This window comes from Erpetoichthys calabaricus, chromosome 12 (genome assembly GCF_900747795.2).
Source record: "Erpetoichthys calabaricus chromosome 12, fErpCal1.3, whole genome shotgun sequence".
Taxonomy (NCBI): domain Eukaryota; kingdom Metazoa; phylum Chordata; class Cladistia; order Polypteriformes; family Polypteridae; genus Erpetoichthys; species Erpetoichthys calabaricus.
Genome location: NC_041405.2, coordinates 119,312,173 through 119,339,620, shown reverse-complemented (window position 1 = coordinate 119,339,620; position 27,448 = coordinate 119,312,173). Strand labels below are relative to the sequence as shown.

Below are 27,448 nucleotides of genomic sequence, written 5' to 3'. Positions count from 1 at the left end.
TAATATAAATAAGGTCTGTTTGGATATGTGCCAATTCATATACCATATATTATATTCTCAAATAAAACACTAAAAAACAACCAAAAAACTGGAACCTGCTCATTTTTTATTTATAAGCTACCACGCTTACAAATTAGAAAAAAAACGGAATCGAGTAGGCGCGTTTACGATGCGCGCAGCGATTGGCTGAAAACAATGGAGTCATATGACGTAGAAATTTCCGGGTTTTCTCGTTTTCCCGGAAGGTGTGAGGTTACTCTCGGTCAAATCCTATAGCGTGAAGCCAGCCTTGTGAGCAGACAGCTGTCGGCGAATGGTTAAAATATAGGTAAGGAAATACTTGCGGCGTCTTAAGGGGTAATCGTTTTTTTACGGATACATCATTAATTAATGTTTTAAGAATTGTGTTTTAAAAAGGGGAAGTGAAGTTGCGAATTGGTCTTAGCCGTACCGGTCAGCTGTTGCACACCAGACACCCGCGAGGTCGGGCTATCGACTGCTCGGCTATTGTCCCGGTTGGAAAGGTATGGGCTCCAGCATCATGTCTTACATGTGTGTATCATTCGGGAGGAGTAGAAGTAGTACGGGGGAAAGGTCAAGCAATCAAAAGTACGCCTTGCTGTCGGAATTGCTCAGAGAGCTTTACATACGTTCATTAGCTTATCTGTCATTCATAAAAAGACAGATAAGCTACCACGTTGCTTTATTTGCCGTCTTTATTCGTTCAGTGATTATATGTGTGTGGTTTTTAACACATCTCACCATCATTAATACGCGCTGATATTCCACATATTTCAGATTCGCCCATTATATTTAAATCACGTATTCTTTACCAAATTATATGAGCACGTGCTTGATTTCAGTGCGACTGCTGCTTTAATTCATCTGAGCAGAGTGAAGACAGCCAGTGGTATTCATGTGATATAGTGCAGTGCCCAGTTACTATAGATACACGCCACGGTATCAGTAGTCAAATTAATTTGCAAGCTACGAGGCTTTCAGTAAAGTATTTGTTATATATGAGACATGCAGAGGCGACTTCCTTGTATTGCAGTTCCAATGACAAAAGTTACAGGCACATGCCTAAATTATGTTCCTCATTTATATAATTGATGTGTTCATTTTCCACAGCAAATGTCTACACGTTTTTTTCCAAACAAAACGACAAAAAATCGTAAAGGATTTCTGTGAATAATTCAGGCTGGTATTATTTTGGCATTTGCCTTGTAGGACTGCCTTTTTTTTTCTCCCCTACCTTCCCTGGTCATCATATCATAGATGAATTGCTGGAAGGAAAGCTGCCTTTGATTTTGAAGTAATCTGAGTTCAGTATGCACTATCAAAAATATGTAGCTGACATTTAACCATGGTCCACTCAAATCAGAAATGTCATCAACAGAATACATCTCTGACACCTCCTGTGATGCTATCAAATGATACCTACTTAATACTTGTATTAATGACACTGTGGTGGAGAATATTAGTTAATGTTTCATCTCCATGTTGCTCTAAATACTTTATTCTGTTTTTAACCAAGACTAAACAGAGTGGTAAAATAATTATAAGGATTTGCATGTGTGCTTCATATATACATAATATTGCTATACCCACTTCATCAAATTTAGGGTGTGCCTGAGGATATCAGCCAGTTACAGTGTACTTAATCTGTCAGATGTTTTGAACAACAAAACGAGATGGAACATTTGGCATCCAGTGAAAGGAGATTTGCATACAGCGAAGGAACTGGTAAAATTTGCGGATGAGAAAAGTACTCTAAATAATTTGGTGTAAACAGGAATTGGACATCTGTGGTGGGTTGGCACCCTGCCCAGGATTGGTTCCTGCCTTGTGCCCTGTGTTAGCTGGGATTGGCTCCAGCAGACCCCCGTGACCCTGTGTTCGGATTTAGTGGGTTGGAAAATGGATGGAGGGATGGATGGATGGATGGAATTGGACATTGGATGTTTGTGGAAAAAGAACAATTTAACTCTGTAGTTTTCACCTGTGGTACAATAGTATGTTCAGTATTTGTAAAAAGTAAAATCCTGTTTTATTAGATCGCACCCATGCCTTATCTGATCTTGGTTTTTCCAGGTGAGAGTGAGAGCATGCCAGAGCATCAGCGGCTGTGATACCAACCTTGGATGCAATGCTAGTCCTTCTCTGAGCATGTTCATCAGAACTAGGCCGATATATAGTTGCCTGGAGAGTAATTGCTGAGACACCCAGGGTTGCCAGCACTAAGTGGTCCATGGAGGTACAGGGCAGCAGCACTAACCACTGTACCACTTTATAAAATGTAAAATTAATCTACCCAGCTTAAGCTGAAGCTTTGGACTCATTTTGTGGAATAAAGTGAGGCCAGTTTCTTAAGTGAGTCATGAAGTGGTGTTGGGCTGGAACAGGGGTCCTCAATCACAGTCCTGGAGGGCCGCAGTGGCTGCAGGTTTTTGCTCCAACCCAATTGCTTAATAAGAAGCACTTATTGCTCAAGTCACACTTCTGCTTCACTTTAATTGTTTCGTTCGTTAAGATTTTGAACCCTTATTGCTTATTTTAGTCTTAAACAGCAGTAGTCTTGGTTTTTAATTGCTCCTTATTAGCAATAACATGCAAATGATAAAAGAGACAAGCATTTCTCCATTTAGCTTGTTACCATTTACACCTCAGTGTATTTATCATGCACTAATTGGTTTAATTAAATACTTGGAAGGAAAGTAAAGAGAAAAAGTGAAGGACTAAGAATCACTCATCCATTTTAGCCTTCAGATCATTCGGATGATATGCTTAGAAAGAGGAAGAAAATCCAGGATATGAAAATGACCTGACATAGCAGAGTTAAAGCACTAACAAGCCATGAAATTAAATTATCGGCAAGAATTGCTTTCTAATTAAGCAACCAGGTTAGAACAAAAACCTGCAGCCACTGCGGCCCTCCAGGACTGTGATTGAGGACCCCTGGGCTGGAAGATGCCACAAACACGACACATTTCTAGGATTTAAGCTGGTTTTAGTTAATTGGACATATAGTATAGTATATATTACATTAAAACCACACAAATTGTTGAACTGCTTTTAAAGGGTCATATTTACAAATGTATATTTCTCAAAATGATATATCAAGAAATGTTTTCTCTTAAAAGTTAAACCAGTGGGGTGGTTTTAAAGTTTATTGTAAAGCATTAAACAAAAAAGTTTAATGCTTTTATGTACATGTTGTGTAATGCAGCCTCAAGCTTTAAATCAGTTGCACTACTGGCTCCTATGTTAACATCCTGATTAACCCATTTGTCACCTCGAGCAAGTAAACCTAATTATGTGTACAGGAGAAATTTTGTCATGTCAGCTGAGGAATTCACATGACAAGAAGTATGTTCATACACCATGTTGACCATAGTAATGTACTAATGAATTATGGAATTTGTAATGAAACCGAATAGTCATATGATCTTTTTGGCAATTTGTTTTAAAGAAGGAAAATGCTGAAAACACCATAGGGAGAACAAACATGCTTCTTTTGCCTAATTAAACAGTATTGGTTGGTTTAATCCAGGAAGGTGTTTTGGCTCTTCATGAAGTTAGTTGTTCCTGTTGTGCAGGGTTTTATGCCCATTCTCTTTTATTTTGTTTTTCCAAATTTATACATTGAGATATTTTCATTTTGTCCCATGTAACCCATATAATTTACTCCACATTGTGTCTGGAAGTTGACAGCTTACACTACAGCTACGAAAAAAGCTTATTCCAGCCTACACTATGTATTTGTAGGAAATCCATTTGTGTTATACATTTTTATATTATATGACCTGTTTAAGACATCCATTATTAATACTTCAAAAGGGACTGCTTACAAAATGAACATGAAAATGCAAAAATATATTTGGGAGGAGTAGAAATTCCTCATTTTAAACTCATGTATCACCTTATTTACTGGCTTATTTTGTAATGAAGAGGAAGTCCCATTGTGTAACTGTACATCATCCACAAGATAAGATTTGATACTTGCCCAGTCAATGTATTCCTGAAGCTTGTGTTTAGCCAAAGTTTGTAGCCTCAGGAAAATGTGATAGTTTTGCAATTACCTGTGCTAAATTTAATTTTAATAGTTTTATTTTTGCTACATAAACAATGTTAAAAGTATGTGAAACACAGTGCAAAGATTAATATTTAAATAATAAATGTTTTAGACACTTTGATTCAAAATATAGCATGAGCACTGTCTGTGCCAAGTATGCATGTTCTCCTAATTTGTGCATGAGTTTTTCTTTGGGTACTTCTCTTTTCCTCCTATGTCCTAAAGACACACGTAACGTTAACTGGTGACTCTGAGTTGTTTCCATGTGAGTGTATCTGTTTCTAAACAGTTTTTTTTTTCTGGTGTCTGATGGTGATGCTAAAATAAAATTGCAGCATAAGATTCAGGTACAGTTTTTATCCTAGTGTTTTAAAGCTACTAAAGTGCTGCTCATACTAATAAGTGTGCAAGTGTCACTGGTGTATTTTTTATATATATATATATATATATATATATATATATATATATAATATTTGCAGTTGGAGATCCACGAAGGGAGAAAAAACTAATCACGTATCATAAAATAGTTTTATTCCTGTATATACTGCATCATCTGGTGGTGTTTTCATTATCTGCTGTTTGTGTTATAGTACTGTTTAATAGACAGTGTGCTTATGTACATACAGTATGGAAGTAAACTTAAAATGTGTGCCCAGTGCTACCAGCACAGATTTCAGCTTCCCAGCATCCTGAATCGGATAAGTGGGTTAAAAAATGGATGTACACAAATGTGAACTTGAATTCCAGCTCAATTTTCTTTTGCCTTATTCACCACTTAATGAACACAGAAATATCAGAGCTTATTAGGGATTGAGTAAAGTTGTCCTATATAAACATTTGTTTAAATTTTGCAGTGTCCTTTACCATTTAGAGGTTCCTCATCTGTGGTGTTAACATAGTCAATGGCCAGTTACTTAATGCTTCTCACATTATTGGCTTAAAACATCTTGGCATTCTGGCAAAACATATTTCACAGAATGCTCTATAAAAAAAACTCTTTTAAAATAAACATAACCAGTCTATTTCAAATAAGTTAAAAGATTAAAAATGTAATTTTACTGACAAATAGGATGACGTGTCAGAATGCTGAGTCAGCCTAATTTTTCACTTCTCGGAACAATACCAATTTTTTTGATGTAGATTTTATAAAGCCTGGCATAGAGACACAAAGATTCTTGCAGATTTTCCATCTATGCTATTCTTCTGGACCTTGTTCTTTTAAGTCTACAAATTGCCTTTTGTCTTGGGGATGGCCCAGTATGGTATGATTACGAAACCATCACGTCAGATGATGTGGTTACCATAGTGACAAAAGGACCACATGTTGGTGATGGTATTAAAAATAGAACAGATTGTTCGAATTATCTCTGCGCAGGTTATTATTGGCCAGGCATTGTAAGAAAGTGTTTTTTATTTTTTTTTGCTATATATAACGTGTGTGTATGTATATATGTCTGTGGGTGTAATAAATGTACTTAGTAGGAGCAAAGAATAAAAATGAATTAATAGGTTTGTAATGTAAGCAGTTCTTTTCTTAAGCATTATTTCAGAGATTCATTTGACAATGCAGGGACTTAGGGGCAAACAATTCAAATAAAACCGTGGGGAGGGGGATTCCAATTATGTAACTGGTAAACAAAAATGTAGTAATTGGTCATCAGAATAGTTACATTTTCTACAAGAGCAGATACTGTTAATTGTTAAAAAGTCTGTTCTGTGATTAAAAAGCATTTTAACTATCTGTCTAATTGAGTTCTCCATTCTCTAACAATGTTTCAATCATTTTGCTTTGCCCTGTGACTGTATTTCTTTGACGCACCACATTTGTTCATTTTTCCATGGTCTCCTTTTAAAAAGTGAGGTTACTAACGGTCACAGCGTGTCTTGTGAGTAGGAAATGCAGCTGTCGTAAAACATCAACTTGGCTGCTGATTTGTGTGGTCTTATTTCAAGCTCAGTAAAGCGACAGTGGTATGTGGAGAGATTAAGCAGAAACAAAGCATTATTAAGGATTATCAGAGTAATGTCAACCCTCTGTCCTTGGCCATCTTTATATCCTGACCTTTTTTTTTTCTAGTGAACTTACTAGTAGAATGTTTCACCTTGGACATCTGGACTTGCACTGAATAGAATGTGCTGGCATTTCCTTTGGCTTTCATTTTATGTCTTTCAGAGTTTGATATAAGGACAATCTCTGTTTTCCTTCTGATTCTTTCAGTTAAAAGCACTGCAGATTTATTACATTGTCTCATTAATTTCTTGTTTCTTCCCTTTCCTTGGATCTGGACCAGTTGGCTATTATCTCACAGGATATCAGCAGGATAAATTAAAGTAACCTAAGTCCAACACTTGTCTAACAGTACGACTACACAAGTTACCCTGGTAAACTGCGCCTTAGTGCATCCTCGCCAAAAAAGAATGCTGACATGAAAATTCTACATTATAGGTTGTTGGTGATACATTTGTTTTGTATGTATTACTTTTCAGATCATTACTTTTAGTTTTGGAGAGCATGGTGGCAAAATGATTAGCTCTGCTGTGCAATTGCTCCAGCATTTTCTGTTTAAAATCAATGCTCACTTGTTAAATGAGTGGAATTTACACATTCAGCCTGTATCTTAGTGAACACCCAACCCCACTGATTGTTGATACTGCATTGACCCTGTGCAACTTTGGTTGTTTCTGTAAGTGGGCTTGCAGTGGACAGGCACGCCAAGTAGGGTTGCTTTGTGTCCAATGCTACTGAAACAGACTCTGGAGCCTCTCTCTTCTAATATGCATGTATTTTTTATAGTGATTTATCATGAAAAGGCCATTGTAAATGCAGAAATTAATAGAAGGCAGAAAAGGAGTAGTGGTTCCAGGCAGGAGAACCCTATTTAATGTGATTTTGTCACTGAAAATTTGTAATTTGACCAAAGTAGGCAGTTTGGTGGTTTCTAGTTATGCTGCATGACAGACAGGCGATGATGCATGACAGACAGGCGTAAGGGCTGGATCTACTCTAGTGCCTTTGGTTAAAGGACAGCTCCTGCTGGGTGATTATCTTTTTTTTTTTTTATCCCAGCTGGGCAGAAGAGGTGCAACTTGAAGAAGATATGATATACCACATGTTCGAGTCACTGTTCTTCCACCCTAGGGAGAAAAAATGAGACTGTATGAATAAACTCTCCACCACCTTTGCTACACCCTTGGTTTACTCTTTTTTTTAAAAAAAAAAAAAAAAAATCTCCATAGGAAACTCGCCAAGACTGTGTGCATGACACCATATAGAGAGAATGTTAACTGAATGACTGGTGTAAGTGTTTAGGAGGTAAGGTTTCTCAAAATACCATATCACATTATAATATATTTGCTTGTGTTTGCTCTGTGGATTTGAATTTTTGTTCAGAATGCTAGAAATAGTAAGTGCTCCTAGTATCCTGTCCACTTTGATGGTAGTAGCTAGTTATATATAAGGATTTTTGAAAATGTCTATCCGTTGTTTACATTGACAGGGAGGAATGTTTGCTGCTTCAGTACATACAGATGATTTAGCTGTCTTGCATGTACACCCTGCTTCAGTTTCTGCTTGACATGCCTCATGTAATAGTACCTTGCATGTAGCACAGACTATGGGCATCTGTAGTAATAGCCAAACGACCAGAGTGAGTAGTAGGAGGATGCCCTTAGAAAATTGATAAGTTTGATCACTATTTACATAACCTCTTCATACTTTTCTGAAAGACTGATGGATAATACAGTAATATGAGGAGATATGTCTGGGTTGCCCTCTCTCATTATAGTCACTGCTCCTTTTTCTTTACCTATCATGGAAGGAGCTCTGTCAGTGTTGATGGACACAACATCTTTCAGACGAATCCCTCTCTTTTGTAACATTTCTTTTATGGCCAGGTAAATGTCTTTCCCTCTGGTATGTGTTCTAAGTGATGTGACATCTAAGAGGTCTGGAATAAAATCTTTCATCCCTGCATGGTAAAACTTGACATATACCAACAATTGGGCATTGTCACTAATATCAGTTGTTATCATCAATTGCTAAAGCTATGCAAGTTACACTCTGAATAGCAGCATCAAGCTGTAACTGTAAATCCTGTGCTAGTACAGTATTTCTTCGGTTCTGGTGGTGATTGTGGCTGAAAGGGGGATTTCTTTCAATTTTTTTCTCTTAGTTCATGTCTTTCTTTTCCATCCAGTAGTGTTTCAGATGTGGCATCCATACACTCCGTTACTATTTCCCCATCTGTAAATGGCTTTTTATGTTTTTCTGGAATCCATTGTATTCTTAGGGAACACTCTCTTGCTCGCTGCTGTGCTGTAAGGGAATGAGAGAGAACCCATGTAGATTGCTTATACTGGGCTTTCAGCTCATTTATATTCCTTGTCCTTACCTTGGACTGCAGTGGAAATGTTTTGTGGTCCATATGGAAGCCTCTTGCTGTCTGTATTTGGTTGGTGACCACTGTGCTGATTTATTCTCTGTGTCCTCTTATTCCACTGTATGAAATTGCTTTTGTCTGTGGTAGTTTGGCATACTTGTTTTAAATTAGAATTCTGCTAGTTTTATGCCTGCAGCTTGCACACTGATTTTGATTGCTTCGCAAAGCACTATATCATAGTACTCCTAATGAAAGATACTATATAAATAAATGGTTGATTCATTAAAGTTTTTTTTCTTGCACTTTCCCTCAAGTCGAAATATTTTGTGTATCCCATAATTATTAACAATTCTATAACACTAGTGTTCTCAGGATAAATGCATTTTGAAGAGCTGCCAAGTGCCTTTCTGGTGAAGCAATATGACTTCTGTCTAGCAATAACCCTATATTGAATAAACTGACAATCTATTATATTTTATAATTTTTGATACCCAGAGCTTCGTATTCATACTTCCTTCTTTTAAACTTCCTAGCTTTCAAGTGGCTTGCAAGAGCTCTGGAAAACAAGAACTTGTCTCTTGCCCTTTCACATTTGGTGTTATCCTGTATCTTCCTTCAGTGGTCCACTTCTCTGCTACATATACTTCCCATGTAACATCATATGCAGTTGACTAGCGCAACACTCTTGTATGTGTTCACTAGTCACAAGAAAATGCTTTGCTGTTCTACTGATACAAACAAGTAACCTATATCAGATATCCCAGGAGTGTTTGCCAAAATAAGTGAAATTTCACAGTTGCTCTACAAGTATAGATGTCTACTTGGTTTTTAATATTGGCTTATTTAAAATCTTTTAACACATGCTAGTAATAGTTTTTATTGACAAAAAATAATTCTTTAAAAGTAACATAATTTCAAAATGCTTAAATGATGTAGCATATTAAAAAGAATTCCACCACTCTTGATTATTCCCAATAAAACTAATGTAACATTCCTGAAGGCCCTTTTTTTTCGTATCACTCATATACTGTAATTGGCTAGTAAATGCTTAGAAAGACTACTAATAGATAACATTGATGACTCCTCTGTTCCCTAGAGCCAGCCTAATGTGCACATGACTTTAACAAGTAAGTGGATTGTGCTATCCTTTTGGACTTGCCAGATAAATGCCTTTAGTTGCAACATTGTCCAAGTGCTAATTATTATTGTAGATTTTGATTTTACACACATTAGCTGTTTTTGCTACTGGAGACTGGATTTCCTGATGGGCAGACAACACATGGCACAGGTACACTTAGATATTAAATGCCAGATCTCATTAAAATTGCTGACTCAACCCTGGACTCTGTCCTCTCCTTGTCTATATTTGTTTTAAGTCCCTTTATATTCTAAAATGATTATTTTATCATGTCAAAATGTCTGTGCTGTTCTGCCCTATAGTCTTTGGAAAGATAACATATTTATACTGGGGTTATTCAGATTTCAGGTTAGTCACTACTTGTTTGTGAATTGGTTTAGATGGCAGGAATGATGCCAGAGAAGATGCCAGACAGACCTGGCCAGCCAAAACATATAGCGAGGGTATGCTGGGAACATTTGGTGGATGACCCTGCCCAGGGGATCTTCAACTCTAAACTCCAAGCAATTTTCTTTTGCATTCCAAGCGAGGTTGGAGACATTGAACCTAAATGGATCATGTTCTGTGATTCCATTGCTGAGGCCTTTGGAACCTGCTGCAGTGGTAATCAGCAAACTTTGTGGTGGACCCAGAGATAAAGGGAGCTGTCAGTCTGAAGAAGGAGGCCTTTCGAGCTTGACTGGCTTTTGGGACAGCAAAGCTAGTTGACAGGTACCAAAAGGCCAAGTAAAGCACAGTCATGGCAGTTGCGGAAGCAAAAAACTCTGGTGTGTCGGAGGAGTTTGGTGAGGCCATAGAAACGGTAAGCCTCCAAGGAATTCCAGCAAACTGTTATGCGACTCTTGAGGGAGAAGCATTACTTAGTCCATGCAGTTTGTAGCATGGAGTGCTGCTGACTTCACCTGAGGACATAATCGGCGGTGGAAGGAGCACTTTGAGGACCATATAAATCCCACCAACACACCTTCCTGTGAGGAAGCAGAGCCCTGTGATTTGGAGGGGGACTTACCTGTCACTGGAACTTTGTTGCTAAGGTATTTTTTTTTTTTTTTTATAGTTTTTTTTAAAACTCCCCTGTGGCAAGGCTCTGTGGATGGATGATGTTCACCCTGAGTTTTTTTTAAAACTCTGGATATTGTTGGGCTGTCTTGGTTGACATGTCTTTTCAACATTGCATGGATGTCAGGCAATATACCTCTGGATTGGCCAGGTGGGGTGATGGTCCCCATTTTTAAGAAATGAAAAGAAGGAGTATCTTGTGCTTGGTATAAAACATTGAAAAATTGTACATTTCTAACTGGTGCCAGGACCTTTTACCTATGATCCCAAACTGAATTAAGCAATTTCCATAGTGTGATGAATAATGCACTTTTAACAGAAAACAGGATATTGGAGCCTTTAGCAGTGTAAAATAAGTCTGTTGTTTACTTTCTTACCCATGATCTAAAACTGGGAGCACTGACTAGATGGCTTGGATTAATTTGGATTGCTATTTGGGAGAATTCATTAATCCTTGATAATTTTTATTTCCTGAAATTTAAGCACTGGCCTCCTGAGTATAATATATAAAGTCTGCAATTAATTACACCGAATAAAACTGAAGCATCTGTGGCAGATGAAATTTAATCTAAGTAAAAGTATAGTATTACACATAGGAAGTAAAAACTTTTAATACAAAATGGGAGGTCTGAAAATTAAAAGTATTGCTTATGACAAGGATTTAGGAATCAGTAGATTTGTCACTATCAACTTTCAGACAGTGTTCAGAAATAGGAAATCTAACAGAATGTTAGGGTATATAGCACAGTGTGTAGAGTACAAGTAAAACAAGGTTATGCTTAAGCTTTATACTGGTTAGACCTCATTTGGAGTATTGTGTGTAGTTTTGGTCTGTGGTCTACAAAAAGACATAGACGTGCTAGAAAAAGTTCAGAAAAGAGCGACTAGGCTAATTTCCATACCACAGGGTATGAGTTATGGTGAAAGATTAAAAGAGCTTAGTATTTTCAGTTTAAGCAAAAGAAGATTAAGAGGTAACATGATTTAAGTGTGAATGAAAGGAATTAGTACAGTGGGTTGAGACTGATATTTTAAAATTAGTTCAACAAGAACATGGGGATACATTTGGTAACTTGTTAAGGGTAACTTCTCTACATCCCTTTATAAGGAGATAAGCAAATTAAAACACATTTATCACAGAATCGGCTGTTACTAATTTTTATTGCCTGCCATTAAATCTATTAGGTTGTTTAATTTTAGCACCAGTCCATCATTTACAATTTTAATATTGTTCTGAAAAGAGACATGCAACCAGCTTCACATTAAACTCCACTATGCAGACTTCCCGCCCCATCCCTGTATTTATATGTGCATTGTCAAATAATATGGGTTTATAAAATTAAGTTTAAAATGGATGTGAAAAGAGTGGCCAGCTTGGCTTAAAGGCTGTTGCATTTTGCTTATAACCATGTTGCACTGTAGCATTGTGTTTTGTATGTTTCTTTGGATTAAAGCTAAATAAAATAAATTTGAAATAGGAACTCCTTTTTTATATACATCCATCTCATTTTAATTTAGGATTATTCAATGTCCAATGCTACAACCTTTTCTTTTTTTCCCTTTTGCTGCTGGTCAGTGCTTCTTTCACTCCTAATTCACTCCTTTGATTTTCTTTTTCCTGCTGAACAAAGTTGATATTTGGATTCTTCAAATTGTTAAAAATATATACACATCCATCCATCCATTTTCCAACCCGCTGAATCCGAACACAGGGTCTCCCCTTGTAAATATGGACACCATCTTTTAGCACATTATTGCACTTTCATGAAGAGAGAGAGAGAGAGAGAGATGTGGATAGATTTGGGTGATATTGCGATAGTGAACCAGGAAGTGCAACGGATTATCAAGGAGGAAGTAAGGACAGCTGTGAAGAATGGAAAGGCTGTTGGTCCAGATGCCATACCTGTGGAGGCATGGAGGTGTTTATGAGAGATGGCAGTGGAGTATTTAACCAGATTGTTTAATGCAAACTTGGAAAGTGAGAGGATGCCTGAGGAGAGAATAAGTGTATTAGTATCGATTTTTTTTAAGAATAAGGGTGATGTGCAGTGCTGTAGTAACTACTGCGGGTAAAACTGATCAGCCACAGCCTGAAGGTATGGGAAAGAGTAGTGGAAGCTAGGTTAAGAAGTGAGGTGATGAGTAGCGAGCAGAAGTATAGTTTCATGCCGGGAAAGAGCACCACAGATGCAATGTTTGGTCTGAGGGTGTTGATGGAGAAGTATAGAAAAGGCCAGAAGGACTTGCATTGTGCCTTTGTGGACTTGGAGAAAGCATATGACAGGGTGCCTAGAGAGGAGTTGTGGTATTGTATGAGGAAGTCGTGAGTGGCAGAGAAGTTTGTACAGGTTATGTAGAAATGAAGTGTGTAAGGACTGTAGTAGGAGTGACGGATACATTCAAGGTGGGATTACATCAGGGATCAGCTCTGAGCCCTTTCTTATTTGCAGTGGTGATGGACAGGTTGGCAGAGAAGATTAGACAGGAGTCCCTGTGGACTATGATGATTGCTGATGACATTGTGATCTATATTTAGAGTAGGGGGCAGGTTGAGGAGACCCTGGAAAGATGGAGATATGCCCTAGCGAGGAGAGGAATGAAGGTCAATAGGAGCAGAACAGAATACATGTGTGTAAATGAGAGGGAGGTCAGTGGAATGGTGAGGATGCAGGGAGTAGAGTTGGCGAAGGTGGATGAGTTTAAATACCTGGGATCAACAGTACAGAGTAATGGGGAGTGTGGAAGAGAGGTAATGAAGAAAGTGCAGGCAGAGGGGAGTGGATGTAGAAGAGTGTCAGGAGTAATTTGTGACAGACGGGTACCAACAAGAGTGAAATGGAAGGTATACAAAACGGAGATCAGCTATGTTATATGGGCTGGAGATGGTGGGACTGACCAAAAAACAGGAGAGAGAGCTGGAGGTGGCAGAGATAAAGAGATAAAGATTTGCATTGGGTGTGATGAGGATGGACAGGATTAGAAATGAGTACATTAGAGGGTCAGCTCAGGTTGAACAGTTAGGAGACAAAGCTAGAGAGGCAAGATTGTGTTGGTTTGGACATGTGCAGAGGAGAGATGCTGGGTATACTGGGAGAAGGAAGCTAAGGTTAGAGCTGCCATGCAAGAAGAAAAGAGGAAGGCCTAAGAGGAGGTTTATGGATTTGGTGGGAGAAGACATGCAGGTGGCGGGTGCTACAGACTAAGATGCAGAGAACAGGAAAATATGAGAGCAGGTGATCTGCTGTTGCAACCCCTAAGGGGAGCAGCCAAAAGAAAAAGAAGTTATAATTACAATTGTAGGTGCTTTTGTATTGTCGACAGTTGAAAAATCACTGATAGGTTCCCTTGAGGAACCTAGAGCTGTAATTATGAATGAATGAAGGCAAAGAAATGACTGCTTTTTAGAGTTCACTTGAGTCTTGCACAATGTTGGTTCACTGTAGGACTGGTTAGGTTGTCCCTGGAAACGGAATTTAAAAGCATTAAATGTAAAAGGGTCATGGTGAGAGATGTATGCTTATCAGTTTTATCTTTAATCTTTTGATGTTGTTTTAACATTGACTCATATAAGAATTGCAAGGTTAATTTTGCACTGTCCAGGGCTATTGGTTAATTTCTCCAAGCAAGTCTTGGTAGAGTCACTTTGCGTATATGATTGCCAAGATAGATAAATAACAGATTGCCCATTGCCTTTTAAATTTCACACAATTTACCCCTTATAGCAGATTAATCATGGTACCACGGACATATGCTTGTTGTTTCTTATTTTATTATGTTTTTGCAGAAAGTGCTTGTGAGCCAAGTTTACATATATTTTTTTTTTTGATGTTGAGATAGAAACTGTGGTGTCTTAAAAATTCACTTAGTGATTAGACATTTTTGTATGCGTGCTTAGCAAGTTGCAAGTTACTGGAAATATGTTAGCAAACAAATCCTGTTTTCCTCTGTCTTTTTTTGTAGCCTAGAGTAGCGGTTGCCATAAACCTAATGTCCACTTCCAGCATTTGTAATTGAATTCAATTATAGTACCTAGTGGATATGTCTGCTTTGAAGAACTGGTATCCATTTTGCTTGTTTGAATCAACATCTGCACAAGCAGCATTAGTTTATCTATGAGAAGCATACTTTGTTGCCTTGTAAATTTACATTTCTGTATCAATGTATAAAGTGAATTTGGCACTTAGTGGTTGCTCCAGTCTTTTACAATTGTAGCCATACATTTGCAGTAATACTTCTTGTACAACTAACGTAGTGCTTAAAACTAAGTACAAATGTGTTGTCTAAATGAATGCAACAGAGGGTTACAGCAGTTCTCAATACCTACAACAGCACTTGCTACACGCTCACTTGAGGTAGTCATTCCAGAAATGCCCATTCAAGGCATTTTTCCCCAAGTAATAATAAAAACACATTTCAGTCTTAATTTTAACAGGTCGCATAAACAACCAATACTATAACCTAATAAAAAAAAATTTTGAATTAAAAAAAAAAAAAAAAACTATAGGAAATAAAGGCTGATAAAGGAAGTATAGTACTGATTCTGTTGGAGCCTGTTGACTGTTACAAAGAAGGAAGTAAACCGACTGTATGCTTGTGGGGGTCATATCATGGGAGGAAAATACACCTTCTTTATAGCTGTTGTTGGAATTTGCATACACTGCTCAAAATGTTAAGGGAACACTTAATCATCAAAGTCTAACACCAAGTCAATTAAACTTCAGCTATATCAATCTGTTCAGTTAGGAAGCATAAGCGATTTTGAATCAACTTCACCTGTTTCGGTGCAAATGAAAGTGACAACTTTCTCTCTCTCCAGATTTGAATCCAATTGAGAACCTTTGGGACGTTATATATCGTTATGATCCAGGTCTTGGAGGAGATCCCAGAGGTCACCATTCGCTGTTTCATCAGGAGCGTGCCTTAATATGGCCGGGAGTGCATACAGGCATGTGGGTGAGGGCCATACACACATTGCCATGATGAAATTCATGCATGTTGGATCAGCCTGTGATTTCAGTTTTTGACTTTTGATTTTCAGTGTGATGTTGAATCCAGCCCTCAGTGGGTTGGTGGTTTTGGTTTCCATTGATCATTGTTACATCATTCCTTTCTCGATGAATTACACATTACTCACTAGAGATTTCCCATTTGAATATTTAATTCATCAAGATCCGATGTGTGATTTAAGTGTTCCCTTCATTCTTTTGATCAGTATATTTAAATATTTTGTTCCTGTTCTCATTTTGCTATATTAATGAGGGAAGAGTATCAGAATGTATTAAGTTATAGAGTCAATTTGACTGTTGCTTCAATTATACATGGCATAGGATACTAATGTTTGTGATGCACATCTTTTGGAAACAATTGCAATCTAATAGATTGTGCATTGCAAATATTAACTCTGAATACGCCCAGCAGAGTGTAAGTGCTCAATGGACAGAATTAGCTTATATATTATATAGGGTGTGTGTGTGTATGTATATAAAATACAGTATATATAATATATAAAATGCCTTGTTGATGCCAGAGGTCAGAGGAGAATGGGCAGACTGCTTTGAGCTGATAGAAAGGCAATAGTAACTCAATTAACCACTCATTAAAACCAAGGTATGCAGAAGAGCATCTCTGAATGCACAGCATTGCAAACCTTGAAGCAGACGGGCTTACAGCAGCAGGAGACCACACTGGGTGTCACTCCTGTCGACTAAGAACAGGAGGCTACAGTTTGCATGGGCTTACCAAAATTTGACAATAGATTGTAAAATTGTTGCCTGGTCTGTTGAGTCTTGATTTCTGCTGCAACTTTTTTATGGTAGGGTCAGAATTTGGTGTCAACAACATGAAAGCAAGGATCCATCCTGCCATGTATCAATGGCTCAGGCTGCTGCTGATGGTGTAAAGGTGTGAGTGATATTTCCTTGGAACACTTTGGGCACCTTAATACAAATTGAGCATCATTTAAATGCCACAGCCAACCTAAGCATTGTTGCTGACTGTGTCCATCCTTAATAACCACAGTGTGCCTACCTTCTGATGGCTACTTCCAGTAGGATAACACGCTATGTCACAAAGCTTAAATCTTCTCAAACTAGCTTCTTGAACATAACAATGAGTTTACTCAAATGGCCTCCACATTGACCAAATCTCAATCCAGCAGAGCACTTTTGGGATGTGGTGGAACTAGAGGTTTGCATCATAGATGTACAATAACTTTGTGATGCTATCATGTCAATATGGACCAGAATCCTTGAGGGATGTTTTCAGAACCTTGTTGGTTCTATGCCACGAAGAATTATGGCAGTTCTGAAGGCAAAAGGGGATCCTACCCAGTATTAGCCAGGTGTACCTAAGAAAGTGGCAGGTGAGTGTATACTATCATATATAAAATATTATGAAGATAAATTGGGTGAATGCGGGAAGCATAAGCATTTCAAAGTGATAAGAATTCCAGAACAAAAGAAGTACTTCCCTTGCAATATGAGATGCTGTACTGTTTTAGTTGAACAATTCTGTGCATCTGAAAAAATCTTGAATTTTGCCAGTCTCTCATGTTCTCCCCCCTAGGATATATTGGCTCTGATTTAAGACACTTCACAGCAAACTATGGTATTAAAAGCCTGAAAACAAGTTCTATGGACACCACAAGGATTTATTTGATACTATGTCACTTTTCTGAGAGTCTGTATACTTTAAAAGATTGAATCATACTTAGTCTCATAAACAAATTCAATATTCACTTTTGTAAGAAACCATTAATGGTTGTGAATTTATCTATACAGTACAATAGTTTACTATTTTTCTTTGCAACAACAACTATTGTAGAATAATCTGGAATGTGAAAAGAATCTTGACAGTGACTTGCACAGGCTTGCAAATTATCTCTCACTCAGATCTAGTACACAGGACTTGTTATCAACAGTCTACCCTTGAGTATGCTTTTGTTTGCTAATACCTGTATATATTATTGTTTGGGATTGTAATAGTTTGCATCTGCTTAACCTTTTCAGACCATGCTTTATTACAGATTTTACTGATTTTTAGACATCTACCTCAGTTGCAATTGTTACCCTGGGTTGCCTTAATCAAAATCAATTATTCGTAGAACAATTCTCCAGCACACATTTTTCTGCTGTTATAAACATCTTATGTCCACAGTGTACTGCACATTTCTACTGCTTTTTCCTCAAAATGTCCTTTGATGAAAATTTTTAATGTCAGGTTCTCATAAAGATGAATGTCTAATATGCAGACTCAGAATGGGCACAGGTGTGCTCCTGATGATGCTACTCCATAGTGAGTTGTGGTGCTCAGCTGATCTCAAGCTCATATGCAAAAGCGGGCAAATTAGTCGGGTGCTGCATTCATGTCTTGGGGTGGGCGGAGGGTCACATCTGCACCCAATTTGGCAGTTCAATGCAAGAGGAGCCTGTGTGTGTCCTCATTTTCCTGGCTCCTGTCAGTTATGACTATTGACGGTTGCAAGTTGTAGAGGCTCCCAAAAAGAACAGGGAGAGTGGAGCCAACCTGGACCATCACTGTTGTCTATTAGCTCACATCTGTTTGATAAAATAATTTTTAATAATTTTACAAATACAGAATAGACACTGATACACAGTATATCTGATTTGAATTGCGTGCAATACTGATTTCTACAGTCAAACAAAAAAAAAAACTGGATATGTACAAAAAATTGCAATTGAGTTTCTTTTCACTGATAAAACTGATGACAACACCTATGCTAGTGGATGTTCTTGGGGGGCCCCCTGTGTAACACATAATTTGCATACCCCTGATTTGCTGCCCTGGCTCTTTGTTTACAAATAAAAATGAATTGCTTCATTTAAATTCATTATAATGAAATTTTTCATTTCAATTAAACAATTTTTTACTTGTGTTTAATCATTTATTATATGGAGACATGTGAAGGAGAACTACCCAAGTTCCATGGTCCCCTGTTGTAATTAAGGAAGTCCCATTGACTGTCGTAGAGATTAATTGATTTTTGTTTTTATAAACTGGTTCTTTTAACAGTTGCAGCTTAATGATTTTAACTGAACCACTTTCTTTTAATTAATATCTGTACCCCTCAATACTGACGTAACTTTTTTTTTTTTTTTTTTTTTTTTTTTACTAACCAAACATATACAGTAAATGGTTCAGGAGAGAGACAGAAGGGCAAAGTATAGAATACCCAATCAAAATTAATTCTACTACTATTAAAAAGAAATATAAACTATATCACCTTTATCTCAGTTAAGAGTAAGCTATTCTAAAGTGAGTCTTCAGCTCTGCTTTAAATTCTGATGTTTCCAATTTTATCTGGTAGATCATAGAGTTTGGAAGCACTATAGCTAAAGGTCCTGCACCATACATTAGTTGTTTTTATTCTTGTAGGTTTATACATGCCTTCTTCTTCGGATCACAGCATATACTCTCGAGTATTTACACTTAATGTAAATATTTAGTCATGTTTAATAAAAGGTGGGATTTGGTTTCTGGTAAGGAGGTTATTCACTTCCTTTTTGCTCCTTCAGGACAAAAATTGAGAAATAATTCCTCACACATCATTCCTGTTTGTAGGCAATATATACAATTTTTTTGTTTTTTTATTCTTCACAATGAATAAATCATAGTCAATTAGTGTACACAACTTGCAGCACAACTTTTCTTAATGATTTACTTTTGAAGAATAATGACAGGTAGAAGTGAGTATAACAAAACGATGGTAAATATGCATCCCATTAGTCAATATTACCTAACATCATGGGCTTATTAAAAGGCCATGTTACATTAGGTGATTTTTTTCCCCAGCAGTTCTTCGGTCATTGACTTCATATCGATAATATATCTATATATCTGTGTATATATATATATGTACTGTATGTATGTGTGTGTGTGTGTGTGTGTGTGTGTGTGTGTGTGTATATATATATATATATATATATATATATATATATATATATATATATATATATATATATATATATATATATATATATATATATATATATATATATATACTAGCAAAATACCCGCGCTTCGCTGCGGAGAAGTAGTGTGTTAAAGAGGTTATGTAAACATATATATACATATACATATATACACATATCTACATATATATTATATATCTCAACATATATACACACATACATACACATACATATATACATATACATATACATACATAGTGCGTTGTAACACGGGCTGTGATTGTTACATGGGAGGGAGACGACAAATCACAGCTTCCCGCTTTCTAATCGGGCCTGTGATTGGTGCTTTGACTGATGCCCAGATCCCACAGTATCTCCCCTTAGGAGAGGCGTTAGGCAAGTGTAATTGAATAGCGGTGCTGCAAGTTTAGCTTTACACCTGTTTTTAAGGCTTATTGACTGAAAGGGGCTTTCATGAAAAAAGTTAGGGCTTTGGTACAGGATACACCCTCCACAAGTTTTCTGTTTTATTTAAACCTTTTAAGTTTGTATGCGGGCGGCACGGTGGCGCAGTGAAAGGTGCCAGTTAGGAGACCCGGGTTCGCTTCCCTGCGTGGAGTTTGAATGTTCTCCCCGTGTCTGTCTGGGTTTCCTCCGGGTACTCCTGTTTCCTCCCACAGTCCAAAGACATGCAGGTTAGGTGCATTGGCGATTCTAAATTGTCCCTGGTGTGTGGGTGTGGGTGTGTGTGGGTGTGTGCGCCCTGCGGTGAGCTGGCACCTTGCCTGGGGTTTGTTTCCTGCCTTGTGCCCTGTGTTGGCAGGGATTGGCTCCTGTATTTAGGATATAACGGGTTGGATAATGGATGGATGGACATTTGTATGCATAGCCCCATTTGCCCGTTTTCATTTTTTTTTCTTTCTTCCGTAATATTTCAGCAAACCCGGAGCTTGTCAGTTCAAATCCTGGTACTGACACCACTGTGTGACCCTGAGGAAGTCACTTCACCTGCCTGTGCTGCAAAAAACAAAAGTAATGTAACAAATTGTACCTCGGATGTTGCAAGTTGCTAGAATAAAGGCATAAACCAAATAGATAAATATGTATTATACACATAGGAACTATTCATTTATTTTCAGTTAAGTCATCTGCAGCAAACCTTTATAAATGAGGGTTTCTCCTTTTTAGATAGTGCAAACTGTTTCTTCTTCATTGAGGTTTTCTCTTGGAGAGCTTTTTTCATTTCATTGAAAATTAAAGCAGCAGCTGCCAAAATATGTAGCTTTCTTATTAATTTTTCAACATTATGTAAAATAACTTTATAAAGTAACATAAAAGGTTTAAATACTGGTTATCCTTTTACACTAAAATATTACTAAAGAGATACAAAAAAAGTAAAATGCATATGTTGTTTTTCTTTAAGGAGATTAAACATTACTGAAAAAGAAAAAAAAAACACTAAAACAGCCAAATGGGGCTATGCATATGAACTTAAAAGGTTTAAATAAAACAGAAATATATACCTTTATTTTTACTTCCTTAACTTGTGGAGGGTGAATCCTGTAGCAAAGCCCTAACTTTTTTCGTGAAATCCCATTTCAGTCAATAAGTCTTAAAAACAGGTGTAAAGATATTGACAATAAGCTACGCAAATCCACCAAGACATGGAATCGTTTAAATCAAGGCGCTGCGCTACCTTCTTCCAGATCGGCCCCAAGGCGTTCATATTTTTCCAAAGCAGTTCTAGTCTCCATCGGCATCTGTAGCTGAGTCGAAAAACACCATCCCATACTATTAGTTAACGATTAACACATTTCTATATGTATTGTAAGCATACAATACAACTGATAATATGTTGCACTTATTTATCTGGTGTACCGACATTTTTGCGCATTTAATGGCTGAAATCCAACGTGGTTTGTGCCCTTCAGAATGAAAACAGTTTGCATTTACCTTTTTAATAAAAGGCGAGCTTTTAAACCTGATAAATCACCCCGTAAATGCACACGCTTAATTGCACATGTGGTAATATGTATGCTTACACAGTATTAAAAGACACTCAACAATTAACGTCATTTACCTTCGTTCCTGCGTTTGAGTCGTGCTGTAAATTCTTACTGTGAAATATAATTGACAAATAATTTGGTGAATGAACTTGTGAAGAAGGTGGAGCTGGAGTATTACGTCACTTCATTAACGAAAATGCCGTGATGTGCGGAAGGGCGGGGGGAGTGTGGGGGTTGACGGAGAATGTTTTCTTCAGCACTCTTTGGGGCTCTTCCTTGTTTTCAGTTCACGTGATTATGTAGGAGGCGTGATGATGCGATACGCGACTCCGCCTCCTCCATTACAGTATATGGACAAAAAAGAGGTTCCAGTTATGACCATTACGTGTAGAATTTCGAAATGAAACCTGCCTAACTTTTGAAAGTAAGCTGTAAGGAATGAGCCTGCCAAATTTCAGCCTTCCACCTACACGGGAAGTTGGAGAATTAGTGATGAGTGAGTGAGGGCTTTGCCTTTTATTAGTATAGATATATAATATATATGTGTGTGTGTGTGTATATATATATATATATATATATATATATATATATATAATATATTCACGGCATTCGTAGTCTGTGTCACAATCTGATTGTATGGGTGGTTACCTACCAGGTAACGCTTGTGGTTGGCCAGCCATCTGCTAACATCTGCCACGGTGCCCTCAGTTTGTGAGGAGCAGATCATAGAATGGTTGAAATAGTTTACTGTCAAATAAATGCAAAGAGTACACGACACGTGTTTCGCCCTCATTCTGGGCTCATCAGGTGTACACACTCCACTGCACTCCCTCTCGGGAATCGAACCTCGGACGTCAGCGCCAGAGGCGATGCCCCTAACGTTGCGCCACGGTGTGTGGTTCGTTTATTTGACAGCATGTAGATCGGGGTAATTACATTCACGGCATTCGTAGTCTGTGTCACAATCTGATTGTATGGGTGGTTACCTACCACCTATTTCAACCATATATATATATATATATATATATATATATATATATATATATATATATATATATATATATAAAAATACATATCTACATATATATATATAAGTGGCATGAGTTTTGCTGGTCACTAAACACCATAGTTTAACAACTTTGTCTATAAAGTTAAACCTCTAGATTTCACAGCAAATTTAGTTTTTTTGTGAATTGCTGGCTTATCTTTTATTAGTAAGGTTTTTCAAAACAAAAAACAAGGTTACATGTATTCTGTGATGCTGATAATGTAAAAATTAAATTTGCTTCCACATCCTAAAAACATATAGCTAGTCTGGTGATAACGTGTGTGTGTGTACATGAGTGTACCTGCTATGGACTGGCATCTCATTCCTTTCTTCATTTATGCATTGAATCAATTGCTTTAGAAATAGGTACTGGCATCACATGAACAGAGGGTGGCATAAAGGTACACAACAGTGATGGATTATACAGTAATAGGTAGTACATATGTGCACTTCAGTGTTTGCGTAAGGCTTTTCTTGGATGAGTACCTGTGTATTTTGAAACAGCTGATTGATTACACAAACAACTATTGTCTATTTTAGATCAAAACTTTTTAGTTTTTAATTTGTTTTGTCCCATGTATTGAATGATTAATCTCAGCAGTTCAAGGATTGAACAGTGATTCATAGTGTTTCTATTTACTTGCATAACCTTTTACCTAGTGACCCTTATTTGCATGCCCAGCCCTGTTTGTCAAGTTTCACAACATGCCATTTTGGCATGTACAGAGTTGAAATTAAATCTGTCACTTTCATAACCTTGTTCAACTCAAGACAAACTCCTCTAAGATTTTTAAGCAATGTCTGAAAACACTTACTGTATATATTGTGATGTCTGATCTTAATTGTATTTAATTTTGTCATTTGATTGTCACTTTTGACATGCAGTAAGCAAGGAAGTATACCTTATTATGGAAAATATTTTGTTTTTGTGCTCTAGCCTGAACTGCCTGTTGCATCATAGGGTACAAGACTATTAGAGTAAGCAGAAGTTAATTTGTGTAATATCTGGAACTATTTTGTAGGTCTTAAAAGTGTTATATTAAAATAGAAACGAAAAAAATCCAATGGTGCAGCAACATACCTGTGATATAGACACACGTGTCTTCAGCATGGATTTTAAAGGATAAGATTGGTATTTTTCAAGTCAAATTTATTTCTTTATTATCATGGTATGTAATAATTTGCCACATTAAACAGCGTTCTAAAGTGAAGAGCTTACAATAGGGTTCTAAAGAACCTTTTTTTTTTTTTTTTTTGTTCTTTATTTCGCCTTATACAATTTCTTATATTAGGAATTTGGTAGTTTTCGCATACCCCTTGGGGTCAGAGCGCAGGGTCAGCCATTGTACAGCGCCCCTGGAGCAATTACAGGTTAAGGGCCTTGCTGAAGGGCCCAGCAGAGCAGTGGCCTTTTGGCAGTGACGAGGATTCGAACCGGCAACCTTCAGGATACCATCGCAGCTCCTTAGCCTCAAATACGTCAGTTTCCCAAACCAAACATGTAATTGAGTATTCATCCGCATAATGAGGTTACATGGATATTGCAGTGAAAAGGAAAGAGACAAAAAACAAACCTTTGTTGTGAGTTTCAGCCATTTTAAAAAGAGGCTTGCAGTTAGCATTGTGTCTTTGCCCACTTCTTTATCCATCTTATTCCGTGGTTCCCTTGCTCTCCCTGCTCTATAGATAGCTAGACAATAATTATGGGGAAAAACACACCTATGATCGCCAGTAATCTTTCACAATAGGGAAGACACTGCCTGCTCTTGCTGGATTGACCAATTGTGCACATGCATCAGTGAGAGAGAATATTGGACTCCTGTAACAGGCAATGATGTGACAAGAACAGAACAGAAATTACAGGCGTTCACTCTGTGCTTGAATGTGAGAAAACCAGTATGGCATATCAGTACATACTGCTCTTCTTCAAGCCTTGCAAAACACAGTAAAAGTGGCTTCCATCTTTAAAAAACAAAAGTAAGGTTTTACAAGAAAATGCTTTGCAATTAGTTCATTTGAGATTCATTATTATGTGTACAAAGTACAATGAAACTCCTGTTTGCATTTTTCACTGTGCCATGCACCATGTATCTCACTTAATGGTCTATGTAAAATAATTGGTGGGGGCAGGGGGATCAGTGTTACATTATGATAACTCTACAGCCACACATGAGCAAGCAAGTAACAAATCCATACCTTGAGAAAATTTGACTAAAAATGTGTGATAGTGCCTCATAAATGCAAAAGACCTGTTTTCTTAAATCAAAACCTTTGCTCCTTAAGATAGGTTTAAGGCTTTTTTTAATGGATGTGGGGTTCCATTGTAAGCTGTAAGTATTTTTAAAGTTAATAAAAGTTGCTTCACTTTAAAACACAATTTTATGTGGCAAACTAATATTATGATTGTGAAAAAATAAGTTTGACATGAAAAATACTAAACTTATCCTTTAATGCCAGAACCAAAAAATATGTTCCAGAGGCCCAGTAAAGAAAAGATTCGAAAGTGGATGTTTGACCTAGTCCAGGCTGTTTGATCAGTTTAACAATTTTTGGCTGTTCACTATTTAAACTTTGTTTTTATATAATTTGTATCAAATAATATTGTTCAATTATGAAATATTACCAGGCAAATTTAAAATGTAGTATCACGTTCATAAAGTAAATGGGACTATTTAGGAATGAGCTTGTCTTGGAGTGTTTAAATGTCATTACTCTGTGCTCAGAAGAAAATAGATGATGTTGCTTTGGATGTCTTAAACAAGCAACTTAAGTTAACTTCTTATCAATAGTGCCTGTGTATAGCAATTCCCATTCAATTATCTTTGAATGCTAAAAAAATACTATATTGGCTTTTGGAGTTTAAGTACTTAGAACATGCCAAAGGTCAGAAAAAACAAGCAGATAAGGTGAGTAAAAATTGGTTTATGAAAAGTAGACACAAATTTTGAAGGATGAAAGAAGTTGTGCTTACAGCCAACTAGCCCAGACCTAGCTTTGAACCAATGAACTGGCCAGTATATTCACTGAGTGGAGAAACTTTAAAAATTTTTATAGAACTTGTAATGTATGGAAAATTATTTGTGCCAAAATTAAATGCAATCCAGCATATTAACTACATTGAAATGGAACACACGTGCACCTGGGGCATTTTAATTTTGTCAACATATTATCGTGTCAGAATTAAAACTTATCAACAAAGTGATCAATTGCTTTTTACTACGGGAAATACAAAATCATATTGCATTTCAATTCATGTCCATAGTTGCGTGCCATAACTAAAGCAACATAAATGTAATGTATTTTGCTTAGCGACAGCTCTGTGTTTATTGCATCTCAATTCGCAACCACACTTTAATCGTCCCAAATTTAAATGTAATCAGATGACCAAACAATGTCAATATGTGGGGCAAGGGGCATCAACAGTTAGCGGCGGAAGATGTTCCACTAATAAACACTTCTGTGTTCTGACGGCAAGCACAATTTTCGTCATTGTGGAGTGATTAAAGACAAGGCAAAAAGTATGTTTTTAGGTCTTGCTGAAAAGCCCGTTCCTTAGTCTGGTAATAGTAAATGTGACATTGCAGACAGTGGAACAGATTCACATTCTACTCTCTTAAAAATAAAGGTGCCTGAGTGGTTCTTCAGAGCAGTGCCGTAGGGGAACAAAGTTCCCAAAAGACTCATCCACGTGAAGGTTCCAGAAAGAACCTTTTTTTCTGTCTGTAACAGACTCCCTAGAGTGAATAATAATGAATAGAAGGTAACAGATTTGTGAAACACCAATGGCTTGTGATTTTAAAAGGACTCTTGCTGCATAGGTATAGTAACACAGAATATGTCCAGAATTTCTTAATCTGTTAATGTCCTGCAGCCTACCATACTTGAAAGATTTCTGTTTTGACCCCATATTAGAACCTTTTCAAAAATACAAGATCCAACTTCAGATGCAAAGAACCCTTCCCAGAATTATGCTTTGTCAAGTAATGGTTATATGAAGAACTACAGAACCCAGAATAGAACTTTTTAGTTCCATTAAAGAACCATTATTTTTGAGTGTACATGTGTCACACCTCATTCAGGTAATGTAACAAGACATAATATTCTCAGCTCCATTACTGTACTTCATATCCCAGCTGTGACCAGATTTGAGGAATTGAGAAATGATCTGCAGTATCAGCCTAATTTCAAGCTTCAGTTTTTGAAAGGTATATAGTCAAAGTGTGACCCTAAAAATTAGGAACAAGGATTCATGAAAAAAAAAAAAAAAAAAGCTAAGATTCTTACATAAATGGGTGAAACACTGAACCATTTACAAGTTGCATACTAAACTATGGGGCGGAGTGGTGGCTCTGAGGCGAAGGATCTGTGCTGGTATCCAGAAGGTTGCCGGTTCGAATCCCCGTCACTGCCAGAAGAGATCCTACTCTGCTGGGCCCTAGAGCAAGACCCTTAACCTCCAGGGGCGCTGTACAATGGCTGACCCCAAGGGGTATGCGAAAACTAACAAATTCCTAATACAAGAAATAAGGCGAAATAAAGAACAAAAAAAACAGTCACTTCTGTAATCACAGTACGAGATTACTGAGAGTATTAAGTAGACACGCGGACATTCGTGTAAAATGGGTTTGCTTGCCATATTTAAAGTAAGCGCGACTAAGAATACAATCGTCCGTACTTTTAGATAACTAAAACGGATTGTGATTTAAAAAGTACCACATTACGGTTACGAGCTCCCTGTTGAAGAAGTTGACAGTAGTTTTGGAGCGTTTATTACGTTTTCAGGCAAGTGACTATATATGGTTATTGCTGATTT

General features: G+C 37.2%; 1 protein-coding gene across 2 annotated transcripts in view; it reads left to right on the top strand.

Annotated features, from left to right (window-relative positions):
* The first annotated feature begins 246 nt into the window (after window positions 1-246).
* The window catches only part of LOC114662540 (long-chain-fatty-acid--CoA ligase 4-like), a 73,699-nt gene continuing 46,497 nt past the window's right edge, over window positions 247-27,448 (top strand). For both annotated transcript variants that reach the window (XM_051935089.1, XM_028816063.2), the window contains exon 1: window positions 247-328. The gene's annotated coding sequence lies outside the window, so the exon portion shown is untranslated. The remainder of the gene's footprint in view (window positions 329-27,448) is intronic.